The sequence below is a fragment of the Electrona antarctica genome (genome assembly GCF_951216825.1).
Source record: "Electrona antarctica genome assembly, chromosome: 5".
NCBI lineage: Eukaryota > Metazoa > Chordata > Actinopteri > Myctophiformes > Myctophidae > Electrona > Electrona antarctica.
The window spans coordinates 23093099-23105493 of NC_136810.1; the positions used below are offsets into that span (position 1 = coordinate 23093099).

At 49.5% G+C, this 12395-nt stretch overlaps 2 protein-coding genes across 2 annotated transcripts in view; both read left to right on the top strand.

Moving 5' to 3' along the window:
- parvb (parvin, beta) overlaps positions 1-12395 on the top strand; it is a 398639-nt gene that overhangs the window by 238559 nt on the left and 147685 nt on the right. The window lies entirely within an intron of this gene.
- Positions 1-12395, top strand: part of plxnb2b (plexin b2b) — a 238568-nt gene that overhangs the window by 18569 nt on the left and 207604 nt on the right. The gene's annotated exons all lie outside the window — the stretch shown is intronic.

The window sequence follows — 12395 nt, forward strand, 5'->3', positions numbered from 1 at the left end:
TCGTGTCAGACACACTAGGCACACTAATGGCTCCTGGCCTCCATCCAACCTTATCCCACATTCCGAACCTGGCCTCGGTTGCATCAGGTCCCTTCTCACAACAAGGACTTACCTGGATCACGCCAGCCAAGGAGCCCAGCTGCTGCCGAGGGGGGAAGAGCTTTCCACAATGGCTGAGGCATTCGAGGGATTAGGTCTATGTGGAAATAATGTTTTTTTTTGTTTGTTTTTTTCATATAGGGCTTGGCGAGCACCTGCCACCTTTAACACAGTAATACATTAACAAGGAGAGGTTTTTGCAGGAAAGTCCTGAGGGCAAGGCACACGTGGCTTTTCACTTTACAAACTATAGCCCAGTCACACGGAAATGGTTTTCCCCAGGGTTTTGGGCTGTGCCCTCTCCCTGCCCTTGACTCGGGGAACTGCTATTGAAATCAAGAACACGTACGAGGCTTGTCAGCCCCATGTAGCACCTATTGGAGCTAGGCTACAGTACATCACCCTTATCTGTGATGTCACTTGCTTCCTTCCCTGTACATGCTCGTCCAAGGCAGGTCACACAGCAACACACACACACACGCTACGCTACCCCTCCCTCTAGCCCTGTCATATGTTTGGCGGTACTGCAGCATAAGCCTTTTGTTGAGAAGGGCATTAGCCTATATCTGTTGGAAGGGGCGCTTTGTCATCCAGACCTGGGAATGGCTGGTCCAGATGGGTGATTAGTCACCAGTGCCACGATGTGTGTGTGTGTGTGTGTGTGTGTGTGTGTGTGCTCGTGTGTTAATAGCTACTGGTGTGTGCGTGCATACAGAGATCTCTGACTACAAGTGGATGAGACAGACAGCCTAAATGAAGACAAAGTGTGTGTGTGTGTGTGTGTGTGTGTGTGTGTGTGTGTGTGTGTGTGTGTGTGTGTGTGTGTGTGTGTGTGTGTGTGTGTGTGTGTGTGTGTGTGTGTGTGTGTGTGTGTGTGTGTGTGTGTGTGTGTGTGTGTGTGTGTGTGTGTGTGTGTGTGTGTGTGTGTGTGTGTGTGTGTGTGTGTGCGCGCGTGTCACGCGCGGGGGTCACATGATGTGTGTGTTTACCGATAACCTCACCCTTCCACCCTGCTCCTCCTATCACTGGACCGATCTCATTTCCTGTTTTTAAAGTCGCTCTGACTCGGCGAGCTTGGCTTCCATCAGGGTCTTGAGTGCGGCTGTCAGGCTCTCATGCCTGTGGGGCAGAGAGAGAGAGAGAGAGACTACACTGGCTCCCAAGAGAGACAGACTATGCACCCACTGCACACAAAACGAGGTAGAGACTGAGCTAAACTTCCTAACCGTCTGCCCACTGTACCAAGACATTAGAGACATATACTTTCCACAGATTACAATCACCCAAGGAGACAAACTCCCATATCTGTTGGGTGAAGTACAACAATGTGCAAACACAGCAGCGCGATTTGTGAGCTGCTGTGACAGGAGAAGGATTTAAAATGGAATACAAGCACCTTAAGGAATACAAACCATTGTGTGTACACTGCTTATAAATCTTTTTTATAGTTTCACAAGATAGTATTACCCAAAGTGCTAATGTAACACATCTCTGTTTACACCTTTTATTTAATTCCTATTTATATCCAATATTTATTTGTAAATACATTGTTTTATTTTGATTGTCTTGTTCCACTTCTGCTTTGGCAATGTAAACGTATGTTTTCTCATGCCAATAAAGCTCTTTTGAATTAGAGAGAGAGAGAGTTGTGAAGAGAGTTTTTACTCTTCTGCTGTTTGCTGAAGAGTAAAAAGGTGAGGATGAGGAAGAGGATGAATGGATCAGCAGCCCCTCCATTGTACAGCTGCAGTCTCATCCAATCTCCCTGAGCAGAGTGAACAAAAGCACAAACATGTGTGCCATGAAAGATTAATTGCTCGCTGTTTAGCTCCAGCACTCATCATCACCTGCAACAGAGAAGGCACGCGGGGAGTACAGAAAAGTGTTCAGTTTTGCCAGGATAACAAGGCACCGGGGGTTGTGCGGGTGGGGGGGGGTTCTTCTCGGCCCCTGGCGCTGGGAAATGTTCTCAAGTCAAACTACACTGTGTTGGAAAGTGATACGAAGTGGCTGTTGTTCTGCGTTTACAAAGCTAGTTAGGAGGACATTGATTTGTCAGCTGGCACTCACTGGATTTTGGATGTAGTTAGTTTGCATTTAGTTGCACGTGTGTGTATTGTGCGTGCATGCGTGCGTGTGTGTGCGCATGCGTGTGCTACTCTGTCCGTGGAGCAGACACATCTGCCGGGCTTTAATTAGTTTTGCCTGGCACGGGGACCGCGCCACTACTCTCTCTGGTGTTTAATAACACACAGACAATGGGCATTTATCAAGGTCTAACTGCAGCAGACGTTCATTTAGCCAAAACCAGTTAAACGCACAATTATAGGGATTTCTCTTTTGTTTTTGTGCTAAAACAGAGAAGATATACTTTGTGTCAGTTTTTTGTATTTTATTTATTTATTACATATTTTCTGTTTCTTCTTGACTCTCATTCATCACTCTGTCTAAATTTCCCCTCAAACTTCCCCTTCGTGTCAGTCAGTGTGTTATATGTGCCCACATGCTCTCTATAAATGCTTCATTTATGCTCCGTCCTTCGAAGCTCACAAGGCGTTGCATCCGTGACGCGTTGTAAGCTTGTAGATTGGCTGTTTCCGACACCTGACACCTGACACCTGACCCCTGACACCTGACACCTGACACCGCCGTGTGACACAATATGAAGCTCAGTCTCAGTTCATGCTTTGCGTGACGAGTGTCTCATGACATGCATCTCTGTGATGATAACATCGCTCCAGGTTTACGTGTACAACGTTTTATGAAGGCATCTGCGACTGCGTATGCATATATAGTACGCAAAACTCTCTGTGATGGTCCTCACTTTTGTCGTGCGACGTGCTGCTTGACACTTAAAGCATGAATTGACCGTAGACGGGTCAATGGACTAAAGTTTTGAATGCCGTGTCGCACTGTGTTCTGAGCTTTGAGCATTCATACTGTCTGACCACTTCCCCACAAAATGTAAACAAGGACGTGTATGTGGTATTGTGCATCTCTATGATAACCAATCGGAATGCACAACATTTTATGAAGGCAGTTGCGACGACCATTGACACACCATGTTGACATCACCGTCCTCGTGTGACCCATCGTTGGACACTTTGCACATGTCGCACAAAGTATATACTGAGTGACCATAGAGCAGGCTTAAGCATTTGATCTCTGTGCTGCTGCACTTGACGCCATTGTGTTCTTTTAGATCAGAAGCCATCGTGGTCCCAGAGAGAGAGAGAGAGGGAGGGAGGGGGGGTGAGAGAGGACTGGAGGCTGCTCTCTGTTGTCCCCTCAATCAGAGTCAGTGAGAGATGGGTGGGAGCAAACGGCTCTTCGATGAACAATGAATGCCTCCTCCATCAGAGTGGCTGTCTCTGCCTCTCCTAACCGCCATGGCTTCTAATTAGGGGCAGGCGCTTTGTGCTGATGAACCGATGTGAGGCGACAAGAGGCTGAAGCTCCCCCATCACCTGTTCTTTGCGTCTGTAGATGTTAGCCTATACCTGACAAAGCTTGTTTGTCACCGTGAGTGGGCAGCAAGATGGAGGAGAGAGGTCTGTGTTAAGGTGCGCGGCGTGCACTGCACGTAGACTCCCAACGCCTCATCCCGTCCGTCCTGGCCTCTTGATCACCTGTACCCCAAGCCCAAGAGACCTGGTATCTGCTGGGACACCCTCTCAACAAATCACCAACCCCCCCCCCCCCCACCCACGGCTCGGCTGCCGTTCCAGCTGTCGCACTTAATTAGCTTAACTTGTGCACTTCATGCTCTGTGGATGTTGTTTTTGTTATTTTAACTCTGACTTACTACAAGGACAATCTCCCCATGAGGGGATAATAAAGTTCCTCGCTACTATGTCTGTAATATATTGGCACGCCGCGGTGCCAGAAGCATCTAAAATGATGGGAGCGAGCTGTGCGTGTGTGGGTGCGTGCCTGCACACGTCATGCGTGCGTGTGAATCCAATAACGACGCCTAATGTTGCCTCCGAGCTTGTTGAGCTACAACAAAAATGAATTCAAATGCAAATCGTATCTGTGCGTTTTCTTCTAAACGCATCTCTCCATCCCCTTAACAAGACCTTGCACAATGCTGCCTATACACCGTGAGTGTTTAATTTACAATTTGAGAATGCAAATGAACACATTCTTCTGCACACCCGCCACCATCCCCCATCTCACAGTTTCTCTTCAGGTGAAACTTTTTTGGGCACGGCATTATAGGACATAGCAGTGGTGGCCATGTTGTGGTGCCACTGATAGAAAACCCCATTCATATTTCCCATAGAGATTTCCATCAATTATTGTAAGCCCATGGAACCAAGCCATCCAGGCTCCTGATTAACAGTTTAAGGGCCCCAGACGGAGGTCACCGTCAAGTTCAAGTTCACGGTCAGTTGCCCGAGACGGAGATTGATAAATAGGACGGAGATTAATGATATCAAAACGTTGTTCCCGTTGTTGTCGATCGACTCTAGAGTGGTGTGGCTATTGTTAGCTGCTACACAGACATTCACAACAACTTCCGGTCCCCCGGTAAAAGTGGTCCGGGCGCTATAAATGATGGGCACATTTTATTAATGGATTAATTAATGACCGTACAACATTTGTTTCTATGTCAAAACATATTTTAATATTTAATTATATTAAATACCCTTTCTTTAGCTGTTTTCAAATATTCGTTCATACCTGTTGTAGACGGGCTATTCTTGAAATAATTTAGAATATTCTTGTGTTTAAGTCTAGTGGTTAAGATGTTAAATAGCCTGGGGCCGGGCCGTGTTGCAGGGTGGCTTGCAGCCATCATGCCAGTTGTGTTCCTCATTGTCACCGGCTGCTCCTCTTCCGTGTTTTTCCCCCGCTCGCTCTTCCCTTCGCTTTGTTTGTCTCACGCTGCTGCTTGGTATCTGGCTGAAGATTGATAAGAGCCAATCCCTGACAACGCTTGGCGTTGCATGCGAGATTGGCGGTGATGGTGGTCACGCATTTGCTGTGTGTGTGTGTGTGTGTGTGTGTGTGTGTGTGTGTGTGTGTGCGTGTGTGTGTGCGTGTGTGTGTGCGTGTGCGTGTGTGCGGATTTAAGGAAATGGGATGTGGGCTCGCATCATTGTTTATCTACCTTTCTACTTCCAGATGGCGCTCAGCAGAAAGAATCCACTTCCTCACATACAACCACACTCACCTACACATACACACACACACTCTCTCTCCCCTCCCCTTGTCATCTTCTCTGTCGTCCTTCCATCGCTCCTGTGGTTCACTGTGGAGAGTATGGGCTGAGTGGAAAGGAAGGCCTGTTAGGTGGTGCTCTCTCTCTGTGGCTCTGTATGGCCGTGTGTTAACATTCAAGAACATACACGGCTCCCCGAGGCACACATCCACAGCACCTGTATGTATGTATGTATGTATGTGTGAGTGTGAGTTACGGTTTGTGTAGTCAAGACCAGTGGTTTTCAAACTTTCTGTGCCCCACAGGAGGCACACCGAAAGGCAAGTAAAAATCTCAAGGCACACATTCATCATATCCATGCAAAATAGCCTCCTATAACAAGTCTTGCGATCTGTTTACTGATGTCAAATAAAAGGTTTAACCTCTTAAGCCCTTCACAATCTAGCCGTTTGCCTCTGTCTTGTGCGCCGCACGCTAAAGAAAATAGCGGTGTGCTTCAATAGACTGTTTGGAACCACTGCGATGCACTCAGCCACGCCGTCTGTGTGTAGTCAAGACACGTGTGTGTTGTTCGTTAGCTGTGTGTAGGATACATATGTAGTCAAGACACGTGTGTGTGTGTGTGGCCTGGGCCGTGGCTCAGCAGTCCAGGCACCATGGCTGGTAATCCAGTCTGGCAGTGTGCCGTGGGTTCGACTCCCGATCCCGACGGCCTTTACTGCTGCATGTCACCCCCCCATCTCTCTCCCCATTTCCTGTCAGCCTACTGTCTATCCCTCTATAAAAAATATAAAATAAATAGGCGTGTGTGTGTGTGTGTGTGTGTGTGTGTGTGTGTGTGTGTGTGTGTGTGTGTGTGTGTGTGTGTGTGTGTGTGTGTGTGTGTGTGTGTGTGTGTGTGTGTGTGTGTGTGTGTGTGTGTGTGTGTGTGTGTGTGTGTGTGTGTGTGTGTGTGTGTGTGTGTGTGTCGTGTATCGGGCAAAGCAGCGACACACTTGGATCACAACATCTCGTCTCGGGCTACGATTGAGCCTGTTGGCTCAGTGCGGCGGGATTGATGGACGGTCAATTCCAGCAGCGAGAGATAATCACACACATGTCAGCCTCCACCGATCCAAGCTCTTATCTGTGTCTGCCCACTGCCAGTGTGCTGCAAATGACCGCAGGAACACGCCTTCCTTCTGTGTTGTTGTTGTTCCCCCCCCACCCCCCCACAAGCCCAGAGGGAGCAAATATGTTCTGTTATGGACGGAACACGGGCCATTAAGGCTGCTGCCACCGCAAGCCTCCATTCCTATGAATAATGTTTACCATGAAGTGCACCGTCCTTCGCACACAAAGGGCAGAGGAAATAAACGACCCTCATTTCTAGGGGTTTTAGTAATTTTCTTTTTAAGTCTCTTTATTTTAATTCAGTTATGTCTTGAGATGCGGCGGCGCGCCACGAGCTGCCTCGTGTGAGCTTCCATTTTTCACACGCCAGCGCTTTCAATTTTCCTTCAGAATGTCATCATTATCTCGGCTGGATTCCGCCACTGTCTCATAATACTTTTTCGATCTTGCGATCAATTGCGATGGCTGCAGCTCCCATCTGATGTCGAAGAGTGCATGCGACTAAAGTGTGGACCTTGGCGAGAGCTGTCTTGCTGGTTGACTCCACTCTACTTTCTGAATGGCCTTTTGAGGGGTTATTTTTCCCAGAGCGAGCGGGGGGGGGGGGGGGGGTTGGGGGTTGTGCTAATTGTGGCCTTAATGGCGAGCTGTTTCAGCACAGAGTGGTAAAAGGCAGCCGAGGCTCACTGGCTTTCCTGGTGCGGTGCCCGCGATTCTGCTTTCTAGAGCAGGCTCTAATGCACCCTCCACAGATACAAATGGAGGTGGTTAGTGCATCACTGAGTCAGTCAGCCTGTCAAAATCACCCTCACTCCATTGATATGAGAGAGAGGGAGAGAAATAAAGAGAGAGAATATATTCTCAAGTGGCAATTTCGCAGTGGGGATAGAAGCGTGGTGGAGCAATTATGATGTATAGCTTTCTGTTTCTAGTCTGTAATGGACCTTTTCTCCACAGGGCTATACATAGGCCTGTGTAAATGATCTAGGGGATGTATAGAGTGTATACTGTGTCACAGAGATGACCTCCTAGAGATTAATATAGAAAGTAGCAGATTTGCTCGTGCAAACTATAGTGGATTATCGATATCACGTCACTGTGGGAACAGGAATGATGGAAATTACACTTCAGGGGGATGCCGGGAAGGCCTTTCAGCCAGCAGTGTGGTTTTCCCAGGTATTTTCTTTTGCTCTCGTGCTGCGGTGCTGCGGTCAGTCAGTTCCTGTCACTGTGCGTGCGTGTGTGCGTGCGTGTGTGCGCGTGCATGCATCTGTGTAAATTCACACTGGCGTTATGAGGAGTTTATGTGGAGGGGGACATTTCCGTGTGGCCTGGCTCTTATCTGCAGTAATTCATCACCCAGTGGATTACAAGCCAATTCATGGCACGTCTCTTGTCTCGCAAAAAGGGGAACAAAACATTTCTTCAGCACAACTCGCCCTGTAGGTCACGCTCAGCAAAAGTTAGCATGAGCAGCAATGCCAAATACCCCGACGTGGAGACAGACACACACACACACACACACACACACACACACACACACACACACACACACACACACACACACACACACACACACACTACGGACTATGCATCCATCTGGTTAGATACTTAAGAGGCAGTGGGTGAGCCAACAGCTGAGCCAAGGCTGGAGAAAGACCGGGGTCAGGAACTGACGAACGCCTTCCTGACCGACTGATCTAAGAAGCAGACTGGTGGATTCATCTGGAATGTCAAGCTGTCTGTCGATGCAAAACATTGAGTTGAAACGGGGAACATTTTGCCTTGAACTGAAAGCATGTGGACATGCTGGAGTATGTGTACATGTCTGAATGTGCACACACACACGCGCGCACACGCACAGAGCTGGAATTCAACTCAAGCGTCTCCATATCCTGGAGTCTGGCTTTGTATCGGCTGTGTAGGAGAATTGTGTACTGCACAATTCTCCTAAACATACATCCAGTCTGGCCCAACATGCCACTCCCTGCAGTAAACACACGCAGGCGCACACACACACACACACACACACACACACACACACACACACACACACACACACACACACACACACACACACACACACACACACACACACACACACACACACACACACGCGCACACGCAACTTCCCTTGCAGCAATCAGTGAAAGGAAATGTCCCGCGGTGATTGCCGTACAGCCATGCCTGTCTCCACACTCAAAGCAGTGGCAGGCGGCTGACTGTTACCTCTGCCTGACGGCTTCATAAAGGGGCCTTCCCATGGCTCCCAGAGGGGCCCTCGTCAGTGGCACAAAGCACTGAAGTGGCGTTTGGACTCTGCCCTCAGTTCTCCTTCATGGGAGGGCAGTGGGTACGGACAGGGTAAAAGAAGAAAAAAAAAGGAAAAACCCAAGATGGCTGCCAAGCAACGGTGTGCTGTCGAGGACCTCGCATGATGGCACGGTTGTCGGGGGGGACGTAATGAGGCGAGGCGCCGTTGAAGGGCAGTAGCTGTCAGTCAAGCGGTGACATTGTTGGGGATATAATGAGCGTTCGTTTCCGACCTGTCTCCCCCCCGCCCCCCCCGAACCTGACCGGTTCAAACCCTGGTGAGGTTTGAACCTGAGTCACCTTTACCCTTCTTCTTGCCGGCACTTTTCCGCCGCTTTCCTTTCCCCCGCTCTTTCCTCGACACCCTGCAGGCGAGTAACACCATAACCCACGGTTCATTTCCCAACCATAATCCGACATCTGTCTCGCACACGTTGCTCTCACCCCCCCCCCCCCCCCCCCCCCACGCACACACACACCAACCCCCATGCCTCTCCATCCTCCGCCCTTCCTTCGTATAGTCGTCATGTGCCGCTGAACGATTTTCTCTCACAGGGAAGCCTTCCTCCGATTCGCTGCGCCGGTGTCAAGCGTGGCTCCTATTTAAGCTCATTAAATGTTTCCAAGAGAATAGGAAATCAATGGTGCATACCGGTGCGCGAGAACTTTTCTCTTAATTCAATTCCCCCTCCCCTGTATCTGTCTGCACATCTCTCTCTTTCTCCCTCCCTTACCCCGTCTCTCTCTCTGTCTCCCTCGCTCGCTCGCTCCCATCGCTCTGGCACTGACTCCTCTCTCGCCTGTCGAGACGGATTTACACATCGTCGTACCGCGGTGGCGTGCGTGGCGAAAATAGCAGATATACAACCTCACAACACCTAGCATTCGTGGCGCGTTGTGAGCTTGCAGATCTGCTATTTCTCAGCGCGCAGCGCCGTCTTACAAGGGAGCCACTTCAGCCGTCTTCGTCCTTTCTCTGTCTTTGTAAAGTGATGGGGTGGGTGTAGGGTGGAAACGCTTGCCTTCAGAAGCCATCGCAGTCTCTTGGGTTGTGACAGGCGCCGAGGCTGTCCAGACATTTTTTCCCCCCAGCATGGTTTAGCACTCGCCACACGGCCGCGCGATGCACTCGGATGTTTTGCACAGGCTGACCTCAGCCTTGAGCTGCTGTGCGTTTGTGTGTGTGTGCAAGTTTTGGATTTTAGAATAAAGGGTATAGGCTCTCTGTTCTCAAAATACCTCCCACCTCGCGATCTTTCTCTTTTTAGTTGTTCTTTCTTTATCTCCACCCGCCCCCTCCCTGCATCTGCCCTTTGGCCATCTCTGTCTCCCAGTCTGTCAGGGATTTGAGTTCGATGAATTCTGCTCTGCTGTGTTTGTGTGTGGGTGTGTGTGTGTGTGTGTGAGTGTCTGGCATTCGTTTCTACTATATTTGAAACCATGCCTGGGGGTTGGACCCACACCTTCTCCTGAGCTGCCGTAATTGCTCTTCTGGGGCCCATGTCGCTGGCTCCTGGTCCGTCTCCATCATTGTCTGTCTCGCCTCACTCTTTGGACCAACCCCCCCCCCCCCCCCCCCCCCCCCTCCCGCCACTTTACCCTCCCAGCTCTCTCTTCTTTTTTCACTCTCCCTGCATGGCTCATTATGGCTGATCCCCACCTGCCCAGTCGGGGAATTCTCTTCCCCTATGCTCACACACACACACACACACACACACACACACACACACACACACACACACACACACACACTCAGCACTTTTTTGTTTCTGAGCCGCCTGTCGCTTGGCTGGTTAACGTGCGCTATCTGCTATGAAACAGCTTTTGCTAATGCTGTTTGGCCAAGGACTGGAAACAATGGTCTCCGACTGGGTTTTTACAAGCGGTCCGGTTTCCCCCCATCTCTGTCCTGGCTGTCAAGAACATCATTATTCATAATGCTCCCGGACCCCCTTCAGCCCTGCTCGCTCTCCCGCCTCCTTTTCACAGGTTTGACCGCACGCCACCAACCCTAGCGTCCCTATCTGGGCATTCAACTATAATAGGCGAACATTCAGCTACAGTATAATGGGTTTACATTCTGCACACCATAATGGTTGTAGATCAGCCATTTTCACTGAATGGTCACTTATTACATTCAGTGAAAATGGCAGATCTACAAACGTTATGGTGTGAGCTTGTAAAACAGGTAGGCCTATATGTCAGTGGGGTGAAGCGTCAATATAGGATTTAGGTGGTTATCCACCGCTATACGTCTCCCAAGGGTCTATACTCGTTTCCCTTCTTTTGTCCCTCTAAGCAAAATGTCTTCGATCTACAAGCTCATAACATGTTGTCGTGAGCGTTCCGATTGTTATCCTATTTCAGCCAATGTTTTCCTACTATGACATGCCCAGCTAATTGGGACGCTACGGTTAATTATTATTATTATACTCTAGCCCCGAACCAAGGTTCTCCTCAACCTCGGTCACCAACGCCTTCGCATCACGGACGGCACCCCTTTTCCAAGCTGCATCTTCTCATCACACTAATCGTGTCGTTGCCTGTTGCCCCCACTCAGCCCCATGCAGCCTGGGGCGGGGGCTTGCATTGCATTGTGGGGATAATAATGGATGTGGCCGGCTGCAGCCGCTCGGCAGCGGCGGCATTATCAGAGGAGTTATCTAAGGGCCTGAGTGGCCCGTGATGAATGGCTGGGAGCTGCGTGTCTCCACCGATCAATAAGCCACTAGCACCCAGATGAGGTGGCTGGGGAGGGGGGATGGAGGGCCCCACCTCCCCCTCCACCCATAATATATCTCCGCTTCATAATCTCTCACTATATGTTTGTGAACTTTTCCACCGGCCGAATTGGACCATTGATCTTTTACCCTTGGCTTGTTTTAAATAAAAGTGCCGGCGTATCTTCTCTCCGCCCGAGCGTTGCAGGGTTTGTTTCGATGAGCGGAGATTGCTACACTATGGCAGCCACGCGGCCCACAGGCGCTACTTTAGCCTTGATCGAAGCCATGGCCGTAATTGGAGATGTAGTGCAGAAAGCGAGGGGGGAGGAGGGTTGGAGATGAAACCAACATTTCATACACACACATACATACAACCCCACCCCCCAGGCATGTCTGATGTAAGGCAAGGTCCCGTGTGGATATGCACAGTAGATGTGCAGGGATGCATTACATGTAAGCTTGGATAAACATACTCTAGTCAAGATACTCTTTAACCACTTAAGCCCTATCTTACCTCAAATGTTTTCAGAAATGGCAAGAAATGTATGACCTACAAGCTTGTAGATGTAAATTTTTGCCTCTGACATGCCGAAAATAGGAATGCCTGTCTGAAAGTGGTTAAAGAGAGACCCAAATGGACTCATTTAGGTACAGTATTACACCCTCGGAGTGATATGACACCATGGAGTTTACTGTGCTCTCTCGCTGTTGGGACCTCACTGAACACCCCCCCCCCCCCCCCCCCCCCCCAATTGATATGTAATATTTCCTACTCTTTCTAGTTCTCTTTTTATTTTTTGGTCCGTTTTGAAAACGCACACGCTATAGGAGGTCTCCCCAGACCACCGAAGCGAAAAGCCTTTGTATTCCTCTCGGTGGGTGGGCCGTTGTGCCATAGGTGCTGTACTTTTTTTCTCGTCTTCTTTTTGATCCGTTTCCTAGCCACGCACGCCGAGCTCAGTCAGCGAGGGATTTACGAT